We start from the raw sequence: 14,632 nt of genomic DNA, 5'->3' as shown, positions 1-14,632 counted from the left end.
TTTCCTTAACCAACAAAAACAAACACACAAAAAAACCAGGCAAAATACTGGGTGAGCCTTTTTGGATTTTGGAGACAATATATTCCTCATGTTACTCTGGTGCATTTACCAGACCCAAAAAAACTGCTTCTTTTCAGTGGGGATAGAGTAAGAAAAGGTTCTACAACAGGTCTGGGATGCTGTGCAAGCTCTGTTACTTGAGCTGTGTAACCCCACAGATGCAATGGTAAATGAGGTATAAGTGGCAGACAGAGATGGTGTTTGGAGATGTTGACAGCCCTCTTAGGATTCTGCAACAAAGTCTTGCCATCCATTGCAGAAAACCACTCTCCTTTTGAAAAACAGCTCTTGGCCTGCTACTGGGCCTTAACAGAAACTAACACTAACCATGGGGCCACCAACTTTCCATGCAACCTGAGCTGTCCATCATGAACTGGATGTTTTCTGACACCCACAAACCAGAAAGCTGGGTGTGTATAGCAACATTTCATCATCAAATGGAATCAGTATATACATGACCAGGCCCAGGAAGGCTCTGAAGGCATGAGTAATTTACGTAAAGAGGTGGCCCAAATGCTCAGGCCATTCCTGCTTCACTGCCTTCTCTCTCCCCACCAACACTTATGGCCTCATGGTGAGTTCTCTAAGACCAGTTGACAGAGGAAGAGAGCATAGGCCTGGTTTGCAGATGGCTATGCACAATATGAAGGCACCATCCCAAAGTGGACAGTTACAACACCATAGACCTTTTCTAGGATGTCCCCAAAGGATAGGTGGAGGACAATCCTCCCAGATGGCAGACCTTTGAGCTCTGGTTGTTCACTTTTCTTGGAATGAGAAATGGCAAGATATGCAATTACATACTAATTCATGGGCTGTGGTCAATGATTTGGCTGGAATTTCAGGGACTTGAAAAAAATATGGCTGGAAAATTGATGACAAGGAAATTTAAAGAACACGTTATGTGGATGGACCTCTTTGAATGGGCAAAGAACATGAAGATACTTGTGTTCCATGTGAATGTTCATCAAAGGCTGACCTCAAAAGAGGGGGATTTTAATAATTAAGTGAATGACATGCTCTGTGCATACCAGTCAGCTTTTATCCCCAGCCAATCCTATCATCATCCAATGGGTTTATAAGAAAAAATGGCCATGGTTGCAGGGATGGAGGTAATGCACAGGATTAGCAGCATGAATTTCCATTTCCCAAGGGTGACTTGATTATACCTATTGCTGAGTGCCCAATCTACCAGCAGCAGAGACCAACACTGTGTCCTCATAGGCACCATTTCTTAGGGTAAGGTAATCATCCAGCTACTTGATGGCCAGTTAATTACCACTTCCACCATGGAAGGAGCAGCATTTTTTTTTTCCTAATGGAATGCACACTTTGGATACAGATTTGCTTCCTCTTCATGCTATACTTCTGTCAAAAGTACCATCTGTAGACTTACAGAATGCCTTATCTGTCATCAACAATATTTCACATAGCATTGCTTCTGGTTAAAGAATTCACTTCATAGCAAAAGAAGTATGACAATGGGCCTGTGCTCATGGAATTCAGTGGACTTACCACATCCCCCATGATCCGGAAGCAGATAATTTGAAAGAATGGTAGAATGACCTTTTGGAAACTCAGTAACACTGCCAGCTAGTTGGCAATACCTTGCAGGACTGAGACAAGGTTCTCCAGAAGGTGATGCATGCTCTAAAGCAGTGTCCAATACATGGTGCTGTTTCTCCCACAGCCAGAACTCACAGGTCCATGAATCAAGGAGTAGAAATGGGCACTGCTCACTATTACCTTAGTGACCCACTAACAACAGTTTTGCTTCCTGTTCCTGTGACCTTAAGCTTGCTGGCCTAGAGATTTTAGTTCCCAAACGAGAAATGCTTTCACCAAGAGAAATCACAACAATTCCATTAAACTGGAAGTTAAGATTTCTACCCAGTTACTTTGGACTCTTCATGCCTCTTAATCAATAGGGAAAGAAGGGAGTTACTGCGGGAACTGGGGCAAAGGATCCTGAATCCCAAGGGCAGATTGGCATGCTACTCAACAATGGAGATAAGGAAGACTATGTCTGGAATACAGAAGATCCCATAGTCTCTCAGCACTACTATGCCCTGCAATTTAGATCAATGGAAAATTACAACAACCCAATCTAGGCAGGATTACAAATGGCCCAGAACCTTGAGAAATGCAGATTTGGATCACCCTACCAGTTAAAGAACTAAGAACTGCTGAGATGCTTACTCAAGGCAAAGGATATATACAAAGAGTAGCAGAAGGAAATTATAAATACCAGCCATGACCAGTTACAGAAACAAAGACTATAAGATGATTTTTTCCCTTATTTTGTTATGAATGTGTATGTGTGTATTACACATACTCTTCTGGAAAACTAGTGTGTTTTGGGTTATATGCAAGACAGTTGTATCATGATAGGCAGAGCTATAATCTTTTTATAGTCTTCATTTGGAGATTAAGTATGATTAAAGATGTATATGGATATCAAGTCAGCAAGGGGTGGACTTATGATGGTTAATTTTATCTGTTAACTTGATTGAGCCACAGGGTGCTCAGATATTTGGTTAAAGATTAAACATTATGAGTATGTCTGTGAGGGTATTTCTGGATGAGATTAATATTTTTATCAGTAAACAAGTAAAATAGATTGCCCTCCTGAGTGTGGATGGGCCTTAACACATTTCTTGAAGGCCTGAAAGTGAAAGTCCCTCAGTAGTATCCTACTCTTTGTGACCCCATATAGTCCATGGAATTCTCCAGGTCAGAATACTTGAGTAGGTAGCCTTTCCCTTCTCCAGGGTATCTTCCCAACCCAGGGATCGAACCCAGGTCTCCCACATTGCAGGCAGATTCTTTACAGCTGAGCCACAAGGGAAGCCCAAGAACACTGATATGGGTAGCCTATCCCTTCTCCAGCAGATCTTTCCGACCCAAGAATCGAATCAGGGTCTCCTGCATTGCAGACGGATTCTTTACCAACTGAGCTATCAGGGATGCCCCTTGAAGGCCTAAAGAGAACAAAAAAGCTGAGTAATGGAGAATTTACTTCCTCTACCCAATTATTACCTCATGAGCGGAGATATTTTTCTTCTGCCTTCTGACTTGGACTCCAACTAGAAGTTACATCATTTACATCATTAGCTTTCCTACTTCCCGTGCCTCCAGACTCAGACTGAAACTAAACTATTGGTTTCTAGGTCTTCAGTTTGCCTACTGTGGTTCTTGGGACTTCTCAGTCTCCATAATTGCATGACCCAACTCCTTATTACTACACACACACACACACACACACACACACACACACACACACACACAGACAGACATCATACTTATACATACGAAGTCCACAGAGAGATTATATATTTTTACTATATTTGATTGGTTCTGTTTCTTGGAGAACTGTAACACATACTTAACATAGTTAAATAAAATTTAATATAATTGTATGTAAGTTGAGTGTCAGTTGCAATATCTAATTAAACATACATTAATATAAGTCTTGAACATATTGGGGAGGAAGCAAAAGTGCTTAATAGTTGAAGTGGTTGCAGGAATCTTGCCAACAACGCTGCTCTTATAGGAATTTTAATTAAAGCCAGACCTTCAGAATCACCATCCCTAATTTTCTCCCCAGAAAGCTGGCTTATGATTGTTCTTGTGTCCTTGTGACTCATATTTAGGGTCTAGAATACTGGGTTTGAATGAGCCAGAGGTCTAGAAGTTTTCTGGTATAATTGAGGCTGCAGCACATATTTTTTCCTGATTTTAAATATATTTTTATGGATATCTTTACCGGAATTTTTTAACATGAAAAAGCCAATAGCTATTTGATGGAAAAACATTTTTCTAAAGTCTTATTTGTTCACTTGCTCTTATAATAAGTGAAAAACTATTATAGTATTTTTTTCTTATAATGATAGACATAGTACCTTTTAAGATTTTAGTCATTTCAATAGAGATAAAGCCAATATAGCAAACTTTATGTAATGATAACATTGTTTACTTTTCCTTCAAAAAATATTCCAGTATATCTTTTGTTCCATGAGGACAGAAGAAGAGTTTCTAGAGAATTTATGCAAAGTAAATCACTCACACCTGGATAATTAGACAAGCTGAGCAAAAGAAACTCAATGTGAGAGTATATTTCTGTTCAGTTCAGGAATGACACACTTCCAGGAAATAGAAATAAAATTCCTCTAAGATATATAGCTACTAATAGCCTTACTCCTAACTACTTTATGTTATCAAGTTTATCCTTATAATAAACCCAGAAAGTAGATATAATCCCAATCTTATAGGCAAAGATAATAAATCTCAGAAAAGTTAATAAACTTGCTAAAGATGACTGTAACACCGAAATCAAAGCCACCAGTGACTAATGTCTGATCTTAGCCGTATCTAACTCAAGACTATCTTACTTTAGTGACTTTCTCCAAAGATTAAAGGCCAAAAGAAAGAAAAAAAAGTGAAGTCGCTCAGTCATGTCTGACTCTTTGCAACCCCAACCCAATGGTATGTAGCCTGCCAGGCTCCTCCATCCATGGGATTTTCTAGATAAGAATACTGGAGTTGGTTGCCATTTCCTTCTCCAATTTTCAATGAATCCAGAACATGGCTCAACTTCTCTCCCTGGACTCCTCTGAGTTTTTCTTTTGCTTTTAATGCAATAGCATCTGTAATAATTTAGAAATCTCTCTTTTAAAATACATAGCTGAAGATTATAAAATGTACTTTGTCTACATGTATACTATGCGAGACAAAGAAGGATGCCTTTCCAATACAATTAGTCAATGACAGAGCTGGGAATTAAATTTTTAAAATTTCTGTTCATCTCATCAAATGCAGAATTAATCCTTTTTTTTCCACGAGGCCATTTTTCACATTTGAATTCAAGATAAGTGATGTAGTGACATAATGTAATTTTCTTTCATTGCCCTCAGTCTGTGATTAAAGAACTTACAGCCTTGCTTTGAAAAGCAGACTTTTTCAGTGACTCATTAAACTAATCATGAACTTTATTCTGTTTCCTTTTATGATAGTACTTATACCCTTGACCTCTTTTGAGGACATCATATAAAAGGTTAATAATGCTATATTAATGAGCATATAAAATAGGTGTCATAATAATCAATCCTGAAGAATTTATATAAACTAGTATATTCAGGGTCAATTTAACAAATATAATTCAGTAAGTCTGCAAAAGACTGGAATTCCAAAAATGCAAACCTTCTCCTACATTCCATAAATGAAAAATCAAGGGATAAGGAAGGTGAGAAAAGTATTGCCCCATAACCAGTATAAAAGAACCATTATTCGTCCAAGAAAAGAGTGGGTTATTTCTCCCTTGAAAGTTTGCCCCTTCAACTATCAGTGACCCTTTAAAATGTCTGGCTTCTAGGAGGGAGTGGTCTGGTCAATCATGCCTGAAGCTATTTTTCCGGTTAGTTAGGTATCGAAAAATCTTGGAGTAGCCCTCTGGAGTTTATCATTATCTGCTCCCTCAGAGCGAGAGCCATAATTGTCTAACTCAGTGATGCAGGGTCCAGACCTTAGCAATGACTATATTGGTATCTCAGTTACTACTAAAAAAAAAGTCACTAGAGTTAAAACCTTGGCCATCAGGTTTTGCTTTTGGCAAAAGCAACCTTAGCTTCTAACAGCTTTCTGGAGTTGGTTAAAATGCAGGTTATGTACACTTCTTTATACTACACACACACACACACACACACACACACACACACGGTGGGTACATATGCATACAGAATAAGGTCTCCTTAACTCAAACTATGTGAGTGAATATATCCTTTTTAATTTATTCCCTTTTCTTGTTATCCAATTATGACACCAGTCTGGTATATCAGCTATAAAACTGGATATTCACCAGGGCACCAAAGGAGAAAGCAAAACTGATAAGAGGAATGTAGATTTTAATTAAAGGGCAGAAAGTGAACCATTTTTCATGGTTAACAGTAGAAATGCTTAGATTCTTGATTCTCTTCATTGAATTTTTTTTCTTCCTACTATCGAATTTAATTTAAAACATAAGGGAATTTTACTGCCAGAAAGGTTTATAGAAATTGCTTACAAATACACTGAGATGTGCATATTAGAAATTAAGAAAGGTATCATAAAATTTTTTAAAAATGAGAGAAAACACAATGAACATTACAAGCATAAACACAGAGAAATCTATGCCTTCATTTTGGAGGTAAAAAGCCAAATTGGGTAATTCTGAATAATTCAAAAGTACCACTGAATTCATTTATTAATGAACTTAGATAACATTTCATCTCATGATTATTAATTGAAAATATTTATGTCATATCTTTCAATTTATCTTACAAGTACTTCTCTTAAATTCCTTGAAGTATCTTTGAATAAAAATTATTTTTATATGAGAATGGTGTGCATGCAGATATAGACAATAATTTCAAGGTAACCTTGGTCCTTCAAGCAAAGCAAAATCTTAATGTTCCATCTAAGAAAATCTAAATCTTGAAGATCTAAAGAATTGGACTTAAAAACAAGCAGACATCTCAAGACAAAAGAAAGTGAAACTTCTAGGTTATTGTGAAAAGTTCATGAATATTTTCCATAGACATAGAGCCAAGGGAGGCCAGACAATGAGAAACACATTTCCCTCCAAATTTCCAAAACATGAAAAGCTTGATCTGTAACACAAACTCGGAGGTGTTTACTGGGTGGATCAGGTATTATATATGATATGCATATGATAGCATGATTTAAAGCCTGCATACTAACTAAATCACTTGTCCCTGACACTTACAATTCCTCAGCAGACGTTATATTTACCAAAAAAGAGGAGCCATATACTTTTTATCACATAATCTTTGAATGCACACATATTGCTTAAGGGCTTTCCAGGTGGAACCAGTGGTAAATAACCTGTCTGCCAGTGCAGGAGACACAAAAGATTCAGGTTCGATCACCGGGTTGGGAAGATCCCCTGGAGGAGGAAATGGCAACCCACTCTAGTATTCTTGCCTGAGAAGTCCAGTCAGTTGATGGGTTCATAGTCGGACACAACTGAATACACACACACACACACACACACACACACACACACACACACACACAGCTTAAATCTCATTTCCTGCCATTTCTTTCTATTCTGTCCTCACTGAGCTACTGCTATGTAATATGGCTGGATCTTTGCCCATAAAATTCTCACTGCAAACCATTGCCTCTCCGGGAAACTTCTACTCATACCCGAAAGTCAAATTCATGTTTCTACTGCTCCCTGAATTTTCTCACAGCATTTTATACATACATTTTCTACGTTACTTAAGAAACCATCTGGTAACTGGTTAATATGCTGCCTTCCATACTAAATTGTATGCTCCACAATGACAGGGCCATTCTCAAACATGAATGTACCTCTAATGCCTATTATATGGCTTGACATAGAGTAGAAAAATCAAGATTTTTTTCCTAAATAAATGAAAAGTATTCTTTGATCATTTCTTTATTCCATAGTGTACTTAATATAAGCCTTAATCAACAACATAAAATTAAGTTCACATTGGAAACATACGATTGAGTCCAAACCAATAATGTTCAAATTAACATCTGATTGAGATTCCTAATGCAGAAAATTTTGCTTTAGCTATTCAACATGGATGAGAGAAGGAAGTTCTTGTTAGCTGATTAGAGAAGTTATTTCTGTCATGGTATTAGCTGGAGTTGAGATCTAGAACAAATTTTCATTTACCAATATTTCTGAAATAATGGGCCTGGCACTCACTTTAGAATTCTTAGAAATATGCCCTTTACTAACTATTCTGGGTTCCTTTCAGTGGTTGTCAACTGGGAGCAGAATCATCAACCCCAGGAGGGATATGTGCAAATGTGGTCTAGGGACACTGGTTGTCACAACATTGGAGGATGCTAGTGGCATTTAGCTGCCAGGAGATTATACCTTGCAATGCTTGGGAAAACCTACATTAAAAAAAACAAATGTCCCCCCAAAACCAAAATGCTTCATTTTGTAACACTTTAAGTGATACAAGAGTCATTTTGTATAAATTTGTATTACTAACTTCTGCAGATTTTATTACACCATGGGATACATCCCAATCTCATGTTAGTCTGTAATGACATTCCAGTAACACATACATATTACATTCTATAATACATCCCAATCTCATGTTAATATGTAATGACATTTCATTGTCACACACAGTTCTTAGAATTGTTAACCAAGTAGAAGCCTTATTAGAAAATTGTAAGAAAAAAAATAGATAACCCTTCTTCAGCACATTTCCAGGTTGCCCTGAAAACAAGAATTTCATGGATGAATACTAATAGAAACTACCTTTGTTGCCCAATTTTCTTCCTTTGCTTGAATATTTCAAAGACCAGTTTTCTTTGAAACTAATCAAGGTTTACTTCCTCTCTCTGTGGCAATTAGAGTTACATACCATACATTATTGATGTACATGGCTAATGATGTTTCCAGAAATCCCTAATAATTTTATCCTCTAAGAGTGAAAGTGATAAAGCTAACATTTGAAATCAGATATGTGTAGCGTGTCCTTAAAATAAGTATCTTAAATAGAGAAATTAGACATGGGCTTTATTGATAGATATGGGTTTGAATCCTAGCTGCAACATATTTCATAAATATAACAAAGGATCTGGATCAGAAAAATGGTGGATAAGATGAATAATGTCAGAGAAAACACTTTATCAATAGTTTTAAACATCTGAAGAAAGATTAGGCTAATGAAATGAAGGGTATCAATTTATTAGTGAATAGCTAGCATTAATTTGAGGAAAGAAGACTCAGAGCACCTATCCTAAAGATTTTGGTATAATTGGCAGAAATATCATAAAGTATTAATAATTCCATCTGATGAGTTAAGGACACTTGCCCTTTAGATCACCAATAATCCCATTTATATGCTTCCCTTCTTACTAAGTAAATTTCTATTTTGCCTTTTCATTCTGGTTTTCCTAGCTGACCAGATGATCTAAGAACTGTGATTTAGTTGGCAGTCTTAATTCTCACTATGGATTAATAGCTGTCTATTTGGTTTATATGTAGTTTTGTTACTGAAACTTACTCAAGTAGATTTCAATTTGACCAATTCCATATATATGGGCAAAACTGAATTTCTGGAATAAATACTCTCAATTGGCTATTTGTACAGATCCCACCAGATCCCCACTGACCGGTAAGTGACTCCTATTCAGTGACTCCTATGCATTTTCTATAACTGTGGCAACAAACAGAAAATTTGGAGAAAAACCCCTGGGTAATTATATTAGATCCTTTAGCTTTGTGCCCCGATGGAATATTCAATTTTAGTGTCCTAGAGAATCAAAAACAAAAACAAAATGGCAAAACTGATAAGTCAAACACAGATTCTGATGATTGACAAGTGAAGAGCCAGCCAAACACTTTAGATGGAGAAACGGCAAGTGCTATTTTGATTTTGCATAGATACTTCACATCTTGACGCTGATAATCCCTTTCATTTGTACATGTGTGCTCAGTCTCCAGTTGTGTCTGACTCTTTACAACCCTATGGACTTTAGCCCACCAAGCTCTATGGAGGCCCAATAAAATCACACCTCTTTTCACTTTCAAGTAACAGAGGATCAGAGTTGTAAACTATGTTGGAAAGTGGCAGTTGCTCAGTCGTGTCCAACTCTTTGGAACCCCATGGAATACTGGAGTGGGTAGACTTTTCCTTCTCCAGGGGATCTTCCCAACCCAGGGATCAAACCCAGGTCTCCCGCATTGCAGGCGGATTCTTTACCGGCTGAGCCACCAGGGAAGCCCAGTGCTGCAGTGGGTGGCCTATCCCTTCTCCAGTGGATCTTCCTGAACCAGGAATCGAACTGGGGTCTCCTGCAGGTGAATTATCTTCCAACTGAGCTATCAGGGAAGCCCAGCATATGTTGGAAGGAGCAGGCAAATGAGCCACAAAACTTAAAAGGGTTCAGGAATTAGAGAGATAACTAGTGAATCAAGTTGTTCAACATTTTCAGTATGGACTGAGCAATGAGTAAGAAGAAGGAAGTTTTCAGTTTAGTTTTAGGTGTGAAAGACAAACATCAAGGGAAAAGAGGAGGTATTTAGCAGAGAAGGAAAGCACATAAATAGAAGTCTCAGTGATAAAAATGAGAAAATGAAGTTTTGGAATCAATAGCAAGTAAATATTTCTAATCACAAGAACTGCCTAACAAATTACTACTACTACTTTTGCTGTTTGTTGTTTAGTTGCCCAGCTGTGTTCAAGTCTTTTCTGGATTCCATGAGCTGGGATTTCCAGGCAAGAATACTGGAGTGGCTTGCCATCTTCTTTCTCTAGGGGATTGAACCTGAGTCTCCTGCATTGCAGGAGGATTCTTTACTGCTGAGTCACTGGAGACTACTACTACTACTGTGTAAATCACTCATAAGAGAGGGCAATAAACAACTTGAATTTCCAGGAGATGTTTTCAAGAGCTATTTCAGTCCAAAGGAAAAATTCAGTTAAAGTCAAAGTAATTCTTAAATCTTTTAGGTCAAAGTAGTTTTTATAAAAATTTTGGTTTTGACTTCTTGTTGTAGCATATACTTAACTTAGAAAGAATAAACTATTAGTTCAGGAATGCCTTAAGTTGACAATGTTAGTAATAGCAGTGTAGGATGTAGATAGATAGGTGTCTAGGTAGTCAGATAAAATTATGGAGACAGATGGAAGAGTGAACAGAAGAACAAATGAAAAGATAAAATTAGCTTAAACCCTCTGAAAATTAATTGATTTTTAAAGTTCTTTAACAATTGCATTAAGGGTCTTGTGGTATAGCAAGATATGCTCTTTCCTTTAAGTTTGACTGTGAATGATATAAGTATTTTGAATGAGGAAAATACACATATTTTTCAGGGTTTCACAGATACAGGCTTATCTTAGGTAGCACAGTGTTTCTCAGACTTGGCTAGAAATCAGTATTCCTGGGATGCTTGTTAAAAAGGGACAAATTCCCAGGATCTATACCAACTCCCTCACAGGAAACAGAAGTCTATCAGGGGAGGAGTCTGAGAATAGAAAGTTTTAAAAAGCACCATTGAGATTCGTATGGTTCCAGGATTCAGTGTAACAACATCCATAAATACAGGAGTATGAGTTTCAATATGAAAGCTTTTCCTAAGAGTCAATCTCAGTTCTGCGGAAACTGGGATAGTAAGCGGTAGACTTTATCTGCTGGGTATATATTCAGTTCAGTTTCCTATGAGTGGCCTGAGGCCTACTGACTATGTTTAAACCTCTGCTTAAGTGCTGGAGGGTGGGGGCAGGGTAAAAGGAGGGAGAGATACCAACCACCACCACCAAGAGACAAGACTCCTGCCTACAGAGAGCTTATGGTCTGGTTTGCCAAACATGAATAACACAGACAAATCGAATCTTATGTAAGACAGTATATAATAAAGCATTTGGGGATTGAGGAAGTACAACGATAATGCAAAAAGAAATTGTGGAAATCGATCAGAAACATCAAGTGACCTACCACTCAAAGTCAACAGAATTACCAACAGGAAGAAAGGTACTTTCCATCTCCAACAACTACTTTACTACCCAGCAGGAGGTATTCTCCTCACCTGGCAACAGCCCAGCCAAGGAGAGACTGTCACAGCTTAGCCAGGGAAATGTGAGTACACTTCAAGCTCCTAGTTCCACTGGACTCTTTGTGTATAATAGCCTGTCTGAACTCCCCCTTCTCCTCTGTAGCACAGTATTCCTCTCTTTCTTTCTCTAGTTTTGTCTGTGGTCACCACAGATTGCATGGCCCAAATCACAAATCTTTGCTGTTCTGAAATAAATCCATTTTGCTGGTAAAATAACCAGATGTTTTATTGGTTTAGGTCAGCATAATGATATCAGTATGGACTTGACTTGAATTACAGGTAAAAAACTGATGGATTCCTGTAGCTAATTTAGTCCAGTGAGGATATTTTGCAATACAAACGCTTGAAAGGTAAGACTGCAACACCCAGGTATTCAACCTACTCAAAGAAATGAACACAGTGAAGAACAGAGGCAGGAATAAGTGTGGGGAGCCATCAAGTCATGAAGGAGGCCAATGAAGCAAAACAACATAAAACCTTTGCTTCTCTTCTCTCTGTCCTTCACTGTTTTGTTATAATGTTCTCCCAATCAGTATTATTAGGCCATAGAAAGAAATGCTGCACTCTTACATGGTTTCAAGATGGGGGCACATGAGGAATCCCTAGTGATTACTAGAGGATATTGGGGGTGGGTGGGAAAGAAGGTGATGGGTGAGAGCAGTAGACAACTCAATGAGAACTACAGAGAGTTTGTGTTGAGTTACTTAAGTCATGTCCAGCTCTTTGAGACCCTATGGACTGTAGCCTGCCAGGCTCCTCTATCCATGGAATTCTCCAGGCACATATACTGGAGTGAATTGCCATGCCCTCCTCCAGGGATCTTCCTGACCCAGGGATAGAACTTGTGTCTCTCATGTCTACTGCATTGGCATGTGGGTTTTTTTGTTTGTTTGTTTGTTTTCCACTAGTGCCACCTGGGAAACCCACAGAGAGTTTAATAAACTCAATAATTTTGAGTCTAAACTAGGAGGTACTAGGAATTTATTTGCAGACTTTGGATATTTTAAGCAATTCTGTAATACTGCAGAGAATGAAGTAGCCTATAAAATTATGTGTTTATACAGTATTTTCTAAGACTGTCAAATTGCTTTCTCAAGACTACCACATTATCATCTTTAAAAAAATTTTTATTTTTTATTTTTTATAGCTAGAGTCAGAACTTCGTATCAGCATTCTAATTTAGTTCTGGGATGTGCTTCTGACCTACTGTTGTGAACACTTGGAAAACATTTGCTCCATGTTTGAGCAAACTATGTGTTAATTTCTTTTCTTCCTCCTCCTCCACACATTTCCTCTCTTGCCTCAGCAAATGTGAGATTTGAACAGAAGGTTTTGAAGTTCCCAGTTTTATGCATTCTTGAAACAATTTTAAAACACATTTTATATTTAAAAAATTCTTCCCTTTGATGTCAAGAAGGGCCCTGTGGGGCTCCTGTGTATGGAAGCCTTTTTGTCTCCCATTTCTTATGGGCAAGGCCAGGCTCAATGACCTTCTTCTGAGTTCCAAAGGGTAGAACAGTTGGTAATCAAGAGAGGACCAGCCAGGAAACCACCTGAGGCAAGACTAAAGGGATCAGAGAAGTTCCTTAAGATTAGGAGACCAGACCACCTTAGACCCTGCATGCACCCTAATCTTGTCAGCAACCCCACCCTTTTGAAATTTTGCAGAACAAGAATGCAAGACTGTTACTGCCTTGATCCTTATCTTATACCCCGCCTGACTATTTAACCTCTCCCTACTCACAGGGAGCAGGGCACAGTCCTGAGGCATTAGCCTGTTGTGTCCTCACTTTGCCTGACAAAGTAATAAAGCCATTCTTTCTTTCTCCTCTATGGCTCTGTCTCCATATTTCTGTTTGAGGTTGGAGCAAAGAGAGTCAATATTTTGGCAACATCGTCACCCTCCTCCCCCTGTACCTACTAATGAACAGCTTCAACTAAAATGGCATTAACATCATGTTTCTCCCCCAGACTCAATACCCTAAGATTCCTTGATTAGAATTCTTCCTAACTAGGGCTCTCTCTCTCTTCCCCAGGCTATCTGGGCCTGAGCCCCTTTGGCTGATTTGCTCAGTGCTATGGTTCAGTCTGTAAAGAATCTGCCTGACATGCAGATGTGGGTTAGATCCCTGGGCCAGGAAGATCCCCTGGAGAAGGAAATGGCAACCCACTCCGCAATTCTTGCCTGAGAAATCCCATGGACAGAGGAACCTGGCAGGCTATACTCCATGAGGTCGGACACGACTTAGCTACTAACCCACCACAACATGGTTAATCCCGATTTCCATGCCTTTGTTGAACAGACATATGGGAAGGGGTAAAGTTGGACGGCAGTGCCAAAAATGATCGAATAAAATTCCACTTTTTATTTTTAAATGGCATCTTGAGAGCAAGTTTCACCCCCACTTAGCCCCCATATGGCAGCAATTACACAGGAGCACACAGTCCTCATCATTTATGAACTACCAGCTGGTCTACAATCAGCCCCCTTCAGATATAACCGCCCACAGGTCAAGAGCTGGTAGTGGGTCCTAAACTTCCTCGATAGTCCACAGAGCAGTTGTTCTCACTGGGCTCCTTTTTGCAACAAGCTCTACCTTTAGGATGTGTCAGAATTTGGAAGGAGAGAAGCCAAAGCAATTCCTACATAATCATCTGACCTGACTGCCACCCATGGTAATCTCAACATCTTCAGAAATGAACACATAAACAGTGCTCACTGTATGTGATATGCCAGGCCCTCTTCAGAGCACTTTGGCAATACTGACTCATCCAATCCATTCATTCCTCATAAGAACCATAGGGGTAGATACCATAATTATGACCAATTTACAGATGAGGACACTGACATATAAAGAAGTTGAACAATTTACTCAACATCATACAGACAGTAAGATTTCCAGAGGAGGGAAATTAAGTCTTTAACCCAAAAGAACAGGTAATTTGATTTTCAGAAAAACC

At 38.5% G+C, this 14,632-nt stretch overlaps 1 protein-coding gene and 1 pseudogene across 4 annotated transcripts in view; one reads left to right on the top strand and one right to left on the bottom strand.

The window, feature by feature from the left end:
• LINGO2 (leucine rich repeat and Ig domain containing 2) overlaps positions 1-14,632 on the bottom strand; it is a 1,356,204-nt gene that overhangs the window by 197,976 nt on the left and 1,143,596 nt on the right. The gene's annotated exons all lie outside the window — the stretch shown is intronic.
• LOC145516084 (uncharacterized) overlaps positions 11,506-14,632 on the top strand; it is a 93,930-nt pseudogene continuing 90,803 nt past the window's right edge.

The sequence above is a fragment of the Giraffa tippelskirchi genome, chromosome 1 (assembly GCF_054371585.1).
Source record: "Giraffa tippelskirchi isolate mGirTip1 chromosome 1, T2T-mGirTip1v1.2.pri, whole genome shotgun sequence".
Taxonomy (NCBI): domain Eukaryota; kingdom Metazoa; phylum Chordata; class Mammalia; order Artiodactyla; family Giraffidae; genus Giraffa; species Giraffa tippelskirchi.
This window is presented reverse-complemented; position numbering and strand designations above follow the sequence as displayed.